Genomic DNA, 17,750 nt, shown 5'->3' on the forward strand with positions numbered 1-17,750 from the left:
TTAAACTTTTTCATTAATCTTTTAAAAAGATAAATAACTTTTGTTTTCAATCTCACAGACATAAAAGCAAATTTATTTTTTGAGACCTTCATTTCTATTTTTTCTTTGTTGAATTACTCATTCCTATAATTTTATTGTATTGCTTGTACATTTAATTCTGCAATGATTGTCACAATTTTGAATAGCGCCTTTGTTTTTAAATATAGGTATTAATGTGCTTGTACTCCATTCCTCTGACATTTGTTTGGTTTTTACAATAATGTTGAGTAGATTAGTGAATCATAAAATTTACATAATATATATATTTTTTTTACAGTAATACCGAATAGCATGTTACTCTAATAGACTTTTTTTCTTCTTGTCATTTTTTATCATGGTAGTGACTTCTAGATTTCTTATGGAACGTGAGAACATCTTAATGATTAATTGTATCTTTACACATTACATTATACATAGTTTTAAAGTTTAATTGTTGATTCGAATGGTTCGTGGTTTTGATAATTTACTATTCAATTTAGAATTTGCAACTTCTTCAAGTTTTTGAATTGAGATAGATTATATTTTATGCATGTTCACCCAAGTTAAACTTGGATTCCTTTACTTTTTTAGTTAAAAGAGAGGGAAAATTGCTATAAATGGAGTTTTTTTTTGGAGAACATAAAGTTTTGGGCTAACACTTTTATGCTAAGTGTCAAAATCGTAATAAAAGGACTCATAATTTTGTGAAAAAAAAAATATTTTAAATAATTCACTAAAATTTTCAAGCCAATAAAAAAGGAAAGATTAATACAAGCATTTTCAAATGATACTAGGAATGAAATTTTTTAGGAAGACTAAGATAGTACCAATGTCATTTTCCAATTCCCTATATCTAATGGGAGACCACCCTTGCACTGTGTAAGTCATTGCAAAGAAAGGGGATGATGAAAAATTCCTCCCAACCATGTAACTCAAAAAGGGTTTGATAAAGGATGAACAAACATACCTTGCCACACTTGTAGTATATGAAGACGTAACGCTAAAGCTAGTGCATACTACAATCCAAGTTATGTTGGATGAGTGTAAAGTTGTGATGCCAAACAAGCTACCTTACAAACTTGCTTCCATGGTAGGGTGTGGAACATGAAATTGAGTTTTTACCAGAAGTTGTAGTGACCTAGTGAATTATAGCAATTAAATAATAAAAGGAAAAAGAGGAAAAAGAAATTTTAAAGGGGGTCAAGCGACTTATTGGGATCGTCGACGAGGAATTACCGAGAGGGCTTTTTTCAGGGCCTGAAATTCGTCGACGATGAATAAGTGTTCGTCGACAAACTTTCTACTTGGCCTCGTCGATGAAGTGACGCATCTCGTCGACGAAGCCAGTTATATAAATGGCTCAAATTCGAATTTCAACGAAGAAAACAGCATGCAAATCTTTTTTTTTTTTTCTCTCTTTGGTCTTCACCCCATCTCTTTAGAATTTTGGGCCGAATCTTTGTCAGATCGATGATCCAAAGCCGCCACGCTACTCCTGGGAAGTTTCTCTTCATTTCTATAGGAGTGGATTGTTGATCAGGCCTACTTAGGAACCATCCCAAAATTTGGGTAAGTTAGTTAATTTCAGTTTTATTAGGTTTTTGGTGTTTCTGAACTAAGAATAATATGTTAGGTAAGATAATACTAAGATTTTGTTGGGAAAATATCAATTTCAGGGTGTTGAGTTCGGGACCACACATGTGTGATTTTGGAGTAATTCGTAAACTTTTTCATAAGTCGGGTAAGGGGATAAACTAAGTCAATTATTTTATGAAAATATAGTTACTATTTTACAGCATTTAATTTCAGGTAAATATGTATATTATAGGATTATGTTGGAAATAATGTTGTTGATCAGAAATATGGTTTTCATGTACAATATTAGAAATATGATTTTCGAAACAGATTTTATATTTTGAATATTTCCCCTTTTGTGTGGCATGAGTAACATTTATTATGGAAATTATGATGATAAAATATTATGTTTTCAGCATAAGCATGTTATTACTGCTCTCATGAAAATATCAAAATGATACAAAGATTTTCAAACTAAGGATTTTATATGACATGTCGGCGAAAGGGCCGAGGATTTTGTATGATACGCAGGCGTAAGGGCCGAGGTTTTATATGATATACCGACGTAAAGGCCGAGGGTTTTTATGATATGCTATGCCGGCGTAAGGGCCATAAATTTTATATGATATGTTATGCAAGGTTTTATGAAAATATTAACATGACAGATATTATTATGAAATAGCCATGTATCATTATTTGGAAATATATTATAAGTTATCAAAACCTGGTTGGCTTGATTTAGGTTTTCACGAACCACGATATCGTAGCTATATGATCATGATTATTTATATGTTAGTGCTACCATTTACCGTAAAGGGCAGTGGGAGATCAGTAGTCGATGTAGTTTTATGGTAGTGCAGGCGTCCCTCTGGTGTCTGGACCAAGAGAGGCAGACTCATCGTACTTACAGACTTATGTTGATCTAGCGTGGTCGGCCAGCCATTGTTAGGTCCCGCCTTCGGACCGCACAACCCAGTCATGTGGGGGTAACACATGACACCAGCTAGCTATCCATCTAGGGTGTTTTTATGTACAGTTATATGAGATGATTTATATGTATAGAAATTCAGTATATTATACCATGTTATGATAAATTATGTGTTTCCCATATATGTTATAGACAGTTTTATCAAAAATGATTATTATACTATTATATGTAAAACACTAAATTACTCATGTTTCCACACTGATATTAGTTTATTTCCCTTACTGAGAGATGTCTCACTCCAGCTATATAAACATTTCATGAAACCCAGGTAGAGGAGCGGGCAGAGCTCCACGATAGTAGAGACTAGTGGGGCTACCCTGCCTGAAGGGTGAGTTATTACCGGAGTATAAGGAAAGGATTTGAGGTTTTTTCCTACAAGTTAGAGATAAGACTTCCATGGTGGTTTCTATGTCTTTCCTGGGGTGCCGATTTTAGGAAAGCCATGGTAAACTATTACTGGGTTGTGTTTCTAAAGCGTATGACTGAATCTTGAATTAGGATAGGGATGTCAAGATAGGGGGATGATATGAGATTTTAGTTAGATATGTAAATTATAAGAATAAGGTCCCTGAGCCATGTTTTTTTCTTTTTAGGATGGACCTTGGAGGAGGTAGTGCCCATGCGAGCGGTAGTGACAGCACAGGACTCTCGAGTGCAGGCAGGGCTGATTCTGATGCAGTACTATGCAGCATAGCTCAGCAGGTTATGGCTGAGATCATTAGGAGCTCCAAAGAGCAGAGAGGCCCTTCTACTGGCCATGGGTGCAAGATAGATAAATTTACCAAGATGAATCCTTCGACATTTTTAGGAGGAGTTGATCCTGCAGCCGTTGAGAATTGGATGCAGGAGATTAAGAAAGTTTTGGTGGTATTACAGTGTACGGAGGAATATGGGGTCCTATTTTCCACCTATAAACTGGCAGGGGAGGCTGAGAGGTGGTGGACTGCTGTGAAACTTCTGGAGCAGCAGAGGACGACGCCGATAGTTATGACATGAGACTGATTTAAAGAAGCATTCTTTGACAGATATTTCCCAGCCACTGTCAGGGAAGCTAAAGTTGAAGAGTTCCTGAATTTGAAGCAGGGGTAGTAGTCGCTCCAGTAGTATGCGGTGAGGTTTATAGAGCTTTCTCGTTTCACTCTGTATATTGTCCTTGATGAAGTAAAGAAGGCAAGACAGTTTGAAAGAGGGTTGGGGCGTGGAATATACAAGCAGGTAGTAGTGTTGAAGATACAAGACTTTGTTGAGTTAGTCGACAGAGCAGCTTTGGTCGAGGCTTGTGAGCACATGGATGCAGAGGAGCAGGGACAAAAGAAGAGATCTGCACCTTTAGGCTTCCAGCAGAGATCTAGGCAGGGTTAGTGGAGGAGAGGAAACTATGGTAGAGGATAGAGGCAGGAGATTAGAGGTTGTGAGTTTCAAGCGGTGCAGAATTTTCCTGTTTGTCAGACTTTTGGAAAGAGACACTTGGGAGAGTGTCAAGTGGGGAGAGACATCTACTATCGCTGCGCTAGGCAGGGACACTTGGTGCGAGATTGCCCTACACCACCTGATACCTCTCCTGCTCCCAGACTGTATCAAGGAGGCTATGAGGTGCCCCGTGGAGGCTAGAAGAGGAATGTTGCTCCAGCGAGGGTCTATGCTTTGATGTCTGGAGATGCTGAGACAGTTGACGATGTGGTGACAGGTATGATTAACATGCTTTCATTTAAAGTTATTGTATTGTTTGATTGAAGAGCCAAACACTCGTTCGTGTCTATGAAGTGTATTAGATTGTCTGGGGCAGAAACACAGTTGTTAGACATCGAATTGTTAGTAACTACACCAAAAGGGTCAGTAGTAAGGTGTAGTAGAGTGCTTTGAGACTATCTAGTTGATATTCAGGAGAAAGTCTTGCCAGCTGATTTCATAGTATTGGATATGCACGGATTTGATGTAATTTTTGGTATGGACTGGTTGGAAGCCAATTATGCTAGTATAGACTGTCGTTTGAAAGAAGTGATATTCAAACCTTTGGAAAGATCAGAATTCAGGTTCATAGGGTCTCGTGTACAATCCCCACCTCAATTAGTATCAGCCATACAGGCGAGGATATTACTCCTGGATGGTTGTCAGGGGTTTATAGATTTTGTAAAGGAGGTTTCAGAAAATGAATCAAAGCTGGGCAATACACTAATGGTTAAGGAATTTCCAGAAATTTTTCCAGAAGATCTGCTTGGGTTACCTCCTGACCGCGAGGTAGATTTCGCTATTGATCTACTTCCCAAGACGGCACCAATTTCTAAAGTTCCTTATAGAATGGCTCCAGCAGAGTTTGGAGAGCTAAATGATCAGTTGCAAGACTTGTTGAGTAAAGGTTTTATTCGGCCCAGTGTATCATTGTGGGGAGCTCCAGTGTTATTTGTAAAGAAGAAGGACGGGTCTATGCTGATGTGTATAGACAAAAGAAAATTAATAAGGTGACGATCAAGAACAAGTATCCTCTACCCCGTATAGATGATTTGTTTGACCAGCTCCAGGGTATGACGGTCTATTCCAAGATTGACCTCAAATCAGGCTACCATCAGGTGAAAGTAAAACAGAAGACGTATCGAAGACAACCTTCAGGACCAGATATGGGCATTATGAATTCCTTATTATGCCTTTTGGTTTGGTGAATGCTCCTACAGTATTCATGGATTTGATGAATAGAATCTTTCATCGGTATTTAGACCGGTTTGTTGTGGTTTTCATTGATGATATATTGGTCTATTCAAGGAGTCTTGAGGAGCATGAGGCACACTTACGGCTAGTACTTCAAACGCTCAGGGAAAAGAGATTGTATGCCAGGTTTAGTAAATGTGAATTTTGACTAGAGAAAGTGTCGTTTCTTGGGCATGTCATTTCAGGTGATGGTATTTCAGTGGATCCTAGCAAAATTGAGACAGTGTTGAATTGGAAAAGGCCGAAGAGTGTTCAGGAAATTAGGAGTTTCTTAGGACTGGCAGGTTATTACCGTCGGTTTGTTGAGAGGTTTTCAGCTTTATTAGGACCTCTCACGCGACTGACCAGAAAGAATGTTAGGTTTGAATGAGATGAGGATTCCTAGCAAAGCCTCTAGGAACTGAAATAGAGACTTGTCACTACACCAGCGTTAATCATTCCGTCAGAGGGTGATGGTTACGTAATTTACAGTGACGTGTCTTTGAAAGGGCTCGACTGTGTATTGATGCAAAATGGTAGGGTTGTAGCTTATGCCTCCTGACAGTTGAAAGAGTATGAAAAGAACTACCCTACCCACGATTTGGAATTGGTTGCAGTGGTGCACTCATTAAAGATTTGGAGACATTATTTGTACAGTGAGAGATGCGAGATATTCTCCGATCACAAAAGTTTGAAGTACTTCTTCACTCAAAAAGAGCTAAACATGAGATAGAGATAGTGGTTAGAACTTATTAAAGATTATGATTGCACCATTAGTTACCACCCAGGGAAATCAAACGTGGTAGCTGATGCTCTAAGCAGGAAATTAGTGGGATCAACACTAGCAGTTATGGAGGTTCAGCATCCGATTCAGATGGATCTGGAGAGACTCGATGTAGACTTGGTAGAGAGTGATCCTCAGTCATTTATTGCCAGCCTGGTAGTGCAACCTACTCTACAGGAAAGGATTAAGACAGCTCAAAGAGATGATGCAGAATTAGCGGAGCTGATTGCTAAGGTGCAGGATGGACAGGGAGGTGAATTCAGTATTTCTGATGATGGGTCCTTGTGGTTTCGTTCTAGGTTGTGCGTGCCTATAGATATGGACATCAGGAGGATGATCTTAGAGGAGGCTCACATGTCCTTGTACACGGTTCATCTAGGTAGTACTAAAATGTATAGGGATCTACGAGAGTCTTAATGGTGGAGCGGCATGAAGAGGGAAATTGCTAAGTTTATATAGCAATGTTTGACGTGCCAGTAGGTAAAAACTGAGCACTAGAGGTCGGCGGGTCAGTTGCAGCTATTTTACATCCCATAGTGGAAATGGGAACATGTATCTATGGACTTTGTGACAGGTTTTCCACTAGCACCGCATGGTCAGAACACTATTTGGGTGGTCATCGATAGATTGACGAAGACCACTCACTTCATTCCTATTAAAGTCAATTACTCCATGGACAGGCTGACAGAGATTTATGTTCAGGAGATAGTCCATTCTCATGGTGTGCCAGTGTCTATAGTATCAGACCGAGACCCACGTTTCACATCACTATTTTGGAGGAGCTTGCAGGAGGCTCTGGGGTCTCAGTTATCTTTCAGCACGACGTTTCATCCTTAGACGAACGGCAAGACTAAGAGGGTGATTTAAATATTGGAAGATATGCTTCAGGCATGCGTGCTAGATTTTGGGGTAATTGGACTCAGTTTATGCTGCTGGTGGAGTTTGCGACAATAACAACTATTAGGCCAGTATCGGCATGGCACCTTACCAAGCGCTCTATGGTAGGAGATGTCATTCTCCTCTATATTGGGATGAGTTAGGTGAGTGGCGAGTTGTGAGACCAGAGCTAGTGCAACAAGCATATGATAAAGTTGGGCTCATCGGAGATGGGATCAGTGCAGCTCAGAGCCTACAGAGGAGTTACGCTGATACTCACCGCAGAAAACTGGAGTTTGATGTTGGAGATCACATGTTTTTGAAAATAGCTCCATTAAATGGAATTATGAGATTTGGAAGGAAGGGTTAGCTTCGCCCTAGGTTTATTAGCTCGTTTGAGATCCTTGAGAGAGTGGGGTCAGTTGCCTACAGACTAGCCTTACCACCCGTTTTGTCCAAAATACACAATGTATTTCATGTCTCCATGTTGAGAAAGATGTCCCAGATCCCTCCCATGTGATCAATTATGGTGAGATAGAACTCAGGCATACTCTAGCATATGAGGAGGTAACAGTGCAGATTCTGGATAGGAAAGAATAGGAATTGCATAATAAGAAGATTCCTTTAGTAAAAGTCTTGTAGAGAAATCATGCGATAGAGGAAGCTTCATGGGAACTCGAGGAGCAAATACGACAGAAGTACTCGCATCTATTCAGCGGGGATAAGTAGTAATCAAGGAAAGTTACTGATGAATATGTAAAATTTATTTTGTGCAAGTTAGTTAGATTTAATAATTTCTGGTAGTAGATAGTATTTTGGTTGTAGGAGAATTTTTATTGTAATCTCCTAGAACCCTGAATGTAACCATGGTATTCCTCCGCCATAGGTGAGAGTAAGTAATAAAATAAGTAGCCCATTTTCTTTAAAGGGATGGTGTCAATACAGATAATAAATTTCGAGGACGAAATTTATATGAGGAAGGGAGAATGTAGAGACCTAGTGAATTATAGCAATTAAATAATAAAAGGAAGGAGAGGAAAAGGAAATTTTAAAGGGGGTCTCAGCAGGCTCTCGTCGACGGGGACACATGTCTCATCGATGAGGAATTACCAAGAGGGGTTATTTCAGGGCTTGTCGTTGACGATGAATAAGTGTTTGTCGATGAACTTTCTACTTGGTCTCGTTGACGAAGTGACGTGTCTCGTCGACGAAGCTAGTTGTATAAATGGCTCAAATTTGGATTTCAGCGAAGAAAACAACATGCAAATCTATCTTTTTTTTTTTCTCTCTCTTCAGTCTCCACTCCTTCTCTCTAGAATTTTGGGCCAAATCTTCGTTGGATCGACGATCCGAAGCCGCCACACTACTCCTGGGAAGTTTCTCTTCATTTCTGCAGGAGTGGATCGTTGATTAGGCCTACTTGGGAACCATCCCAAAATTTGGGTAAGTTAGTTAATTTCAGTTTTATTAGATTTTTAGTGTTTCTAGACTGAGAATAATATGTTAGGTAAGATAATACTGAGATTTTTTTGGGAAAATATCAATTTCATGGTGTTGAAATAGGGACCACATGGGTGTGATTTTGGAGTAATTCGTAAACTTTTTCATAAGTCGGGTAAGGGGATAAACTAAGTCAGTTATTTTATGAAAATATATTTACTATTTTACAACATTTAATTTCAGGTAAATATGTATATTGTAGGATTATGTTGGAAATAATGCTTTTGATCAAAAATATGGTTTTTATGTATAATATCAGAAATATGATTTAGAACAGATTTTATGTTCTAAATATTTCCCCTTTTGTGTGGCATGAGTAACAATTATCATGGAAATTATGATGATGAAATATTATGTGACGCCCGATTTCGTACCAATTTTTTTATAAAAATAATAATAATAAATATTCACACATCATCAACAATATTCACAAATCGACCACGTCAACCACCCAGTTACCACCCATATGACCCGATCCGCATTGGGTACCAAGTAAATAGTCATTTCATTTATACAACCTAACAGCGGAAGATGGTATATACATAACAATCAGAATACAATACCCAGAGTATCAACATACATATATATATATACACACACACACACACATTACCTGTAATGACCCGAAGAATTAATATTATTAAAATAATTAGGAAGTATAATAAATGGAATGAATTAATGGATAATAAGGGAAAAAGGAAGGAAGGATTTTAGAAGGAACAACAGGCCTTGTCGACGAATGTCCTGTCTTCGTCAATGAGTGTCCTTCTAGAGATCGTCGACGAACTCCAGTCCCTCGACAACGAAGGAATCCCGAGAGAGTGTATTTGAAACTCTGAATTTCGTCGACGAAAGTATCTTCTCGTCGACGAAGTATCTATAGTGGCTCTTCGACAAACCCACGCGTCTCGTCGACGAAGCCTTGCCTATAAATTGAATTTCTTTCATTTTCAGTGAGGAAACTCGGGAACCTTATCTTTCTCTCTCTAAAAACGGTTCCTCCAGCCTTCTCTCTTTGATTTCGAGCTGGATTTGATCCAATTTGATGATCCAAAACCACCACGAGGTTCGTAGGATCGTTCTCTGCAAGGCTATAGGAGCTGACCATTGGTTTGAGAGGTTAGAGAAACATCCCAAAATTAGGGTAAGTGAGTTATTTTGGGATTTCCTTTCCTTAACGAATATTGTTATTTGGAGCCTATGAAGTATTAAATAAGCATTTTTATTAAGATTTGAGTCAGTTGGAGTCTATTTTAATTAAACTAAGATTTTTGGTTCAGGGTCCAAGTGAATGCTATGGGTATCGGTTCGGGGATCCTGCCAGTGTAGTTTAAAAGTCAGGTAAGGGGAAATTATATATTAAATCAGGTTTTTATGAATTAAATGAAATGTACCATGTTATATATATATATATATATATATATATATATATATGTATGAGTTTTCATTTGGGTATAAAATGTCAATTATGTAAATTATGTTCTCTGAGCTTATGGCTACTTATTTAGCTATGTATATGTGAAAATGAACCAATGAAAGTGAATAATATTTTCAGAATAATTATGCAAGAAATGAAAGGATATATTTTCAGTATATGAATATTAAAAGTTGATTGATCTATTTTACAGGAATATGTAAGAATTTTACTGTTAAATTGTGTGGCATGAGTAAGTGTAAAGTTCTGTGCAAATATATGTTAAGTGTATGAGATGCGGGCTAAGTAAGTAAAACATTAAGAATAAAAATATGTTATGGACTATGCTGCTTGTGTATGTTAATGCAACCATGTAAATGTAAGACAGCTGAAAAGAGCCATGTTAGCAGATTCGAGCACATTTTTATGCAGACTAACTAATGACAGCTAAAAGGAGTTGTAGACTAACTGATGATGGTTAAAGACCAGCTGTAGTACAAATGAAAGAAAAGAAAATGCAATGTAATGGCAATGAAATGATAATGGAATGAAATGTGAAATGTGAACGATATAAATGGAAAGACTCACTTAAAGTGAAATGCAATGTTATGTTTAAGCTATGAACATGAATAGATGTGAATGGTTGAATAATGGTAGAAAGAATAATGTATTATGTTATTAGAAGTATTTACGCTATTAGAACATGCTACGATTGGGTGAGGCGTACTCTTCGCCTGAGGGCTTGCTGAGAAAGGCGAGTGCGCTAGTAACTTCTGATGTGGCAGTAGCTGCATAACGTACTAGGGCAGAAGGAACCTACTTGTATGAGTAGGTAGATTTCCCTATCCTTGGGGCCTTCACTGGTAAACTTTTGTTGAACTATGTGAGTATGAGATCAATCTAATACTTGAGGGCTTACTGAGTAAGATGAGTGCCCTGGTATGCTTTAGTTGTGACCTTCTGGTTGCCAAAAGTATCAGAGTAGAGGGGTGCTACTTGTATGAGCGGGTAATCACCCCTATCCTTAGGTAATCTCATGGGGTAAATCTTTTATATGTGATTGATTAGGTTCAGAAAATGATTTCAATGTTTATGGTAACGTTTTGCAAATGTTATTAAAATGATATGTATAAACCTAATGTTAGCCACACGCTGTTTTAATATATTGTTTCTTCCCTTACTGAGATGTGTCTCACCCGAATATGATATTTCTTTTTTAGGACATCTTTGAGGTCGGGCTTAGGGAGCTTGAGGGTTTCTAACATTTTTTAGGATTGTAAAGAAAAAGGGTATATTTTTAATATACTATGGGGATTGTATAAAGCTTAAGTTTATGTTTTATGTTATTATGCTTTAAGTCTGTGAGGAGGGAATGATTGTGAATACTGAAATGTTTTGGAGATATGTGTATATATGGAAATGCAGGTGAATAATGGATAATATGGATTGTAGATAGGAATTAGTAAACTCTGGTATTATATTTATGGAGATTATGTTTATGTTTTCCATTGTGTATATGTTGATTTATGGATTATCAGGATTTTATCAGGTATAACGTACCGGACCCGAGTTAAGGGTTTGGGGTGTTACATTACCAGCACATACCCAAAAACAACACAACCCTAGGGGAATTACACCCCCCCTAGTCCAAGAACCCACCCTGTGTGTTAGGGTCTCAGCTCCATATGGTCTCGGAGTTCTATCACTTGGCCTATCTCCTTTCTCTGAAAAATTTAGATAATTTGGGTGAGACACATCTCAGTAAGAAGGAATAAATTATTTACAGTGTGTGGTCATATGAGTTTAGTTATATCACACTTTACTTTTCAAATCATCATTTTAACTGAGAAAATACACTTATATACATATTCTCATAATCATATAGATATACAACACAAGCTTTCATAAGCTTTAAACCATTTCTCAAGTTCATTCATTTCCAACACATATTTACCCGCGAAGTTCCTGAGAATAGGGAAGATTACCCACCCATACAGGTAGCTTTCCTCTACCCTAACATGTTATGCAGCTAGGTATAGTCACATCTGATACCTATCAGGGCACTCACCTTACTCAGTAAGCCCTCAGGGGGAGAGTTTCTCTTCGCCTCAATTATTTATATTATTAACTCACACGGATCCATTTCTCAATTTTATCATTCTCTATTTCTCATTTTCCATTATTTCTTTCATTTCTCATTTTAGCCCATTTTATCATTCTTTCACTTTCCGTTTCCATTTCACTATCCGGATCATGAGTATCCTTGGTATCTAGTACCAACATCGTGTCTGTAATTCATGGCTACCCTGAGGATCTTTCTTTCCACGTCATGCTTCCCCCTATGGTCAAGGTTGTGTGGCCCGAAGGCTGGATCTAACCGCGGTTGGCCGACTTGGTTAGATCAAAATATCATATCACATATCTTGTGTCAATAGTATGACTGGCCAGCCTATAGCCCTGATCCGAACTTAGTGGGAACAACAACTCTACTAAATAACTCAGTCGACTGTCACACCACACGCTCCAAGAGTCCGTGTGGTTGCACTACACCACTAGCAACGGTACCATGCTCAATATCACAACCCATCATTAGGGTTTCCATAACCATCCATCAGGGTTATCATTACCACATACCCGCAATCATTATGCAGTATTGGCATTTCATCAATCATATTTCAATGATCCCATTGTTGCAGTCGCACTTTGCAACGTTCACACTTTCCCAGTATTCACAGTTAGTATACTCAATTCAATCATCACATTTCAATTCCATATTACAGTATTCATATTTCCCATTTTCACATTTCAGCATATACATTTCAGAATTCCCGTTCTCATTTTCACATTTCAATATTTTCATATCAACATACTTAATCTCACATCAGTATATCTCAATTCATCTCAATGAAAATGTTCTTATCATTTTCTATACACATTTCATCATCTCATAATAGTATATATCATGTTTCACGTATTTCAATATTTCTCAAAATACCTATATCAGTAATTTACACAATCTCATTTTCATAAAAATCAATTATATTCACATATAAATATCATATTTCATTATTTTCCACTAACTTATCAATAATTCTCATTTCATTATTTTCTCAAAAATTACTCATCATTATATTTCACATTTTTCAATATGCGTCACATGCCACACAGTTTTCATCTAATATTCATAATATATTAATTTCACAAGGAAAAATACCATAGCTTTATTTTCCACATATTTATTCAATCAATAATATAAAAATATTGTTATAATTTTATTCCCCCTTACCTGGCTTACTGAGAGACTCGTTAAAACCCAGATCCTATGCCCCTAGCGCCCGAAACTCAAATCCTGCAATTCACGTTTTCTCCAGATTAATTAACTCATTTCCCAAAATAATACACATATAACCTTCCCTAGGCTTCATATACTCCAAATTAACATTTAAACTAATATTTAACACCGTTACTTGGTTTCTTAAATTATGCCTGCAGGGTCTCGAAATTACACCCACGACGCTTACTCAAGTCCTGAATTCAATAACCCAAATTCAACCTCAGAATGCCCAACATTCTAACATTCCTAAATCTACATTAAATAAATAATAATTAGCCCCTTAATAACCCCCTTATCCCAATTTTGGGGTTATACCTACGACGACCCCACGAGAAATTTGCTCCACTAGACTTGTAGAGAATTATCCCTGGATTCTCGTGGTGGTATCCGATCATCAACTAGGCTTAAGGTTTACAAGAAATTAAGGTAAAAGTGGAAATTTAGCTTACCCCAGGAGATACGCCTATACCACTCCTACGACCAATCCGCTTCGGTAGAAATGACGGCAACGAAAAATGGAGTCCAGTGGTATTTCCTGATTTTCGATCAGGCGAGTATCCGTCAAGGAAATGAGGAGAGAGGGAGAGAGAATGAGGAGAGAGAGAGAGAGAGAGAGAGAGAGAGAGAGAGAGAGAGAGAGAGAGAGAGAGAGAGAGAGAGAGAGAGTGCACGCAGGAGAAGCTCCTACGTAGAAGAACTAGAAAAGAAAAGGGGGGGCTCAGTACTTCCTGAAGGATGAAGATCCTTCAAGAGGTTTAACATATATATATATATATATATATATATATATATATATATATATAATATTATAATATTATATTATATTAATATATTATATTATATTATTTAATTAATAATTATTATTTAAATTAATTAATTAATTATTTATTTATTTATCATTTTATTATTATTATTATTATTTTATTTATTTATTATTTTTTATTTTATTTTTTAGGATCCACTACATCCTCCTGTAATGATTATTTTTGGAGCATTACATATTATGTTTTCAGCATAAGCATGTTATTACTACTTTTAGGAAAATATTAAAATGATATAGAGATTTTCAAACTAAGGATTTTATATGATATGCCGGCGTAAGGGCCGAGATTTTATATGATATACCGGCGTAAAGGCAGAGGGTTTTTATGATATGCTATGCCAGCGTAAGGGCTATAAATTTTATATGATATGTTATGCAAGATTTTATGAAAATATTAACATGATAGATATTATTATGAAATAACCATGTATCATTATTTGGAAATATATTATATGTTATCAGAACCTAGTTGGCTTGGTTTAGGCTTTCACGAAGCACGGTGCCATAGCTATATAATCACGATCATTTATATGTTAGCGCTACCATTTACCGTAAGGGGCAGTGGGAGATCGGTAGTCAATGTGGTTTTATGGAAGTGCAGGCGTCCCTCTGGTGTCCGGACCAAGAGAGGCAGACTCATCGTACTTACAGACTTATGTTGATCTAGCGTGGTCGGCCAACCATTGCTAGGTCCCGCCTTCGGGCCGCACAACCCAGTCATGTGGGGGTAAGACATGACACCAGCCAGCTATCCATCTAGGGTGTTTTCATGTACAGTTATTATATGAGATGATTTATATGTATAGAAATTCAGTATGTTATACCATGTTATGATAAATTATGTGTTTCCCATATATGTTACAAACAGTTTTATCAAAAATGATTATTATATTGTTATATGTAAAACACTAAATTACTCATGTTTCCACACTGATATTAGTTTATTTCCCTTACTGAGAGATGTCTCACTCCAGCTATATAAATATTTCAGGAAACCCAAGTAGAGGAGCGAGCAGAGCTCCGCGACAGTAGAGACTAGTGGGGCTACCTTGTCTGAAGGGTGAGTTGTTATGCTAGGGTCAGGTTTATTTTTGGGGACCCTAGGGTACATTTGGCCTTTTTTGGTGGATGATTGTATATAGAACAGGTTTAATAGAACTCTAGTATTATGGTTGGATGGATGATATGTATGTGATTACGTTTCTTGCTGCATAGGTTTCGGAATGGTATTTTGAGTATATCCCTGATACCCATGGGTCCAGGTTGATTATGCTATTCAGTTGAACAGGATTTCAGAATTATTGTTATACTAAATATGAAAAAAAATTAATATGGTAAATTAGGCAGGTCGTTACAAAAACCACCTGCTAAAGGTCCATATCGGATGACGCCTCCAGAGTTAGCATAGTTGAGAAAACAAATCGATCAATTATTTGAAATGGGTTACATACATCCTTCCAAAGCATCTTTGGAGTATTGATGTTGTTTTAGAGGAAACATAATGGAAGCATGTGGATATATGTTGTCTACTAAGCTCTCAACGAGGTGATTATGTGCAACAAGTATCCTATTTCGTTGATCATTGATTTTTTTGATAAGTTAAGTCACGCAAGGCACATCACCAAACTTGACTTGTAATCAAGCTACTACCATGTGAGGATAGTAGATGGTGATGAATTTAAGTTGATTGGTGTGACACGGTATAAGGCATATGAATTCTTGGTAATCCCTTTTGGGTTGTTGAATGCACTAGTGACATTTTGCACCTTGATAGACTAGGCATTTTATAAGTACGTCGACAAGTTTGACGTGGTATACTTAGATGACATTGTTTTCTATAGTTCCACTTTGGAGGAACATAAATAGCATTTGTAGGAGGTGTTCAATAGACTAAAGGAGAAAGTCTTTATGTGAAGAGTAGGAAGTGCTATTTCACTTTGCAAAGCGTCAAATTATGAGGTCTTGTGATCGAGCAAGGTCATATCAAGATGGATATGGAGAAGGTGAGAGCTATTCAAGATTGGAAGGTCTCAAAGACAACTAAGGAATTGCTTTCCTTTCTTGGATTTGCCAATATTACCGAAAGTTCATGGAGGGGTACTCGAGGAGAATTTCCATGTTAATAGAACTATTGAAGATATATCATAGGTGGAACTGGACAGAATTTCTAGGGAGCCTTTGACAATTTGAAAGATGTCATGATGATAGATCTCACAGGTATAATCCTAATCACATAATTAGGGTTTGCATGATCAGATTATTTTTTTTGTTATTCGTATGCACTACAGCCGGATCTTAGGGCTATTCAACAAGTCCCTTCAGATGGAGGGTATGAGAATCCACGATGTGATACCTTTGGATTAGGCTAGGAATACCCTCTAGGGACGATATCCTTTTGCTTGGGGCCCTTTAACTCCCTTTTAACTCTTCATGGTAGAGCTCTTTCATCTCTTTAAGTGCCTAGACCCCGTCGTTGGGCTTAAGCATGACTCTAATAAGGGGAAAAGAGAGCCTTCTTGCCTTCTTGAATAGCTCTCTAACTATGTGGAACTTTATTTTGCTCATACCATAAGAATCCCACAAAGTGGGTGCACTCATAGTAGTTGCACCATAGATATGAATAATTCTACAATACTAATAAGGGGTAGAAGAAAAGGACTTAACCATTATTAAAGGGAAGAAGTGAAAAGGGGAAAACTTCTAAGAGAGAAAAACGTGAAAAGGTAGCTATGCAAAGCCCACCAAGGGCAAACAAAAGAAGAATAAGAGGATCATATATTGACAATGAATAAGATGAAAGCTTGAAATAAAGTGAAGAAAGCAACAAAGGATTTAAGTTGTAGAAAGAGAGAAAGCATCAAAGGAGGAAAAAAAAACTTAGTTAAGAAGGAAAATTGAAGAGACAAAGTATAATGAAAATATGGTGAACCCCTTAATTAACCTTTCATAGGGAAAAGAAACAAAATGCTCTAGTACACAATACAAAAAACCTTCGATGTGGCAATATAGCTAGTCTCGTCAAACAAAATGATAGTGTGACACTTTGTTAGCTTTGCTATAATCCCAAGAGGGGGGAGGCAGTGAATTGGTATTTAAAAAAATTAATCTCCTAGGTCAAACTAGCAGTAGTATTACACAAACCTAAGGTCAATCTAGTGCGGATAAAATAAATCAATGTATATATTCAGCAGAAATTAAATTTCACAAGTAAACTAATTAAGCATGCACAACAAAGCAGTAAAATAGAGATAACACCAAATATGTTATCGAGGTTCGGCAACAGTGCCTACGTCCCTGCCTTAACTCACAAGCACAGGGATTACACTAAGGCTCACTTAATAGGTGGAGCGACACCTAATTACAACTAGGTCAATTAGCACAGGGCTGACCTTAACCTTTACAACCAATCCTTCCGGGATGGATTACCGCCCCCTCAGGTCACGCCTGGAATACAACAAATTTATAATAAAATTTGTGTACAAACTATATGCTTCTCAATCAAGAAGATTTGCACCAATATAATCACACTACCGAAGGATAAGATATGATAAGCTCAATGTAGTTTTGATGTCTACTCTAAAAAATAATGCAAGTATAGCAATCAGTGCGTGAGAGTGTGAGTGCTAGGATCTTTGTGTCAAGACAATAATATCAATCACAATATTCAGCAACAAAGATCTTTCACAACACAAGAAAATATCTCAAAAATATTTTTCTAAAAAATAAGCACAAGAGAGATTTGAAAATGGTTTGCAA

This window comes from Malania oleifera, chromosome 13 (assembly GCF_029873635.1).
Source record: "Malania oleifera isolate guangnan ecotype guangnan chromosome 13, ASM2987363v1, whole genome shotgun sequence".
NCBI classification, from domain to species: Eukaryota; Viridiplantae; Streptophyta; class Magnoliopsida; order Santalales; family Ximeniaceae; genus Malania; species Malania oleifera.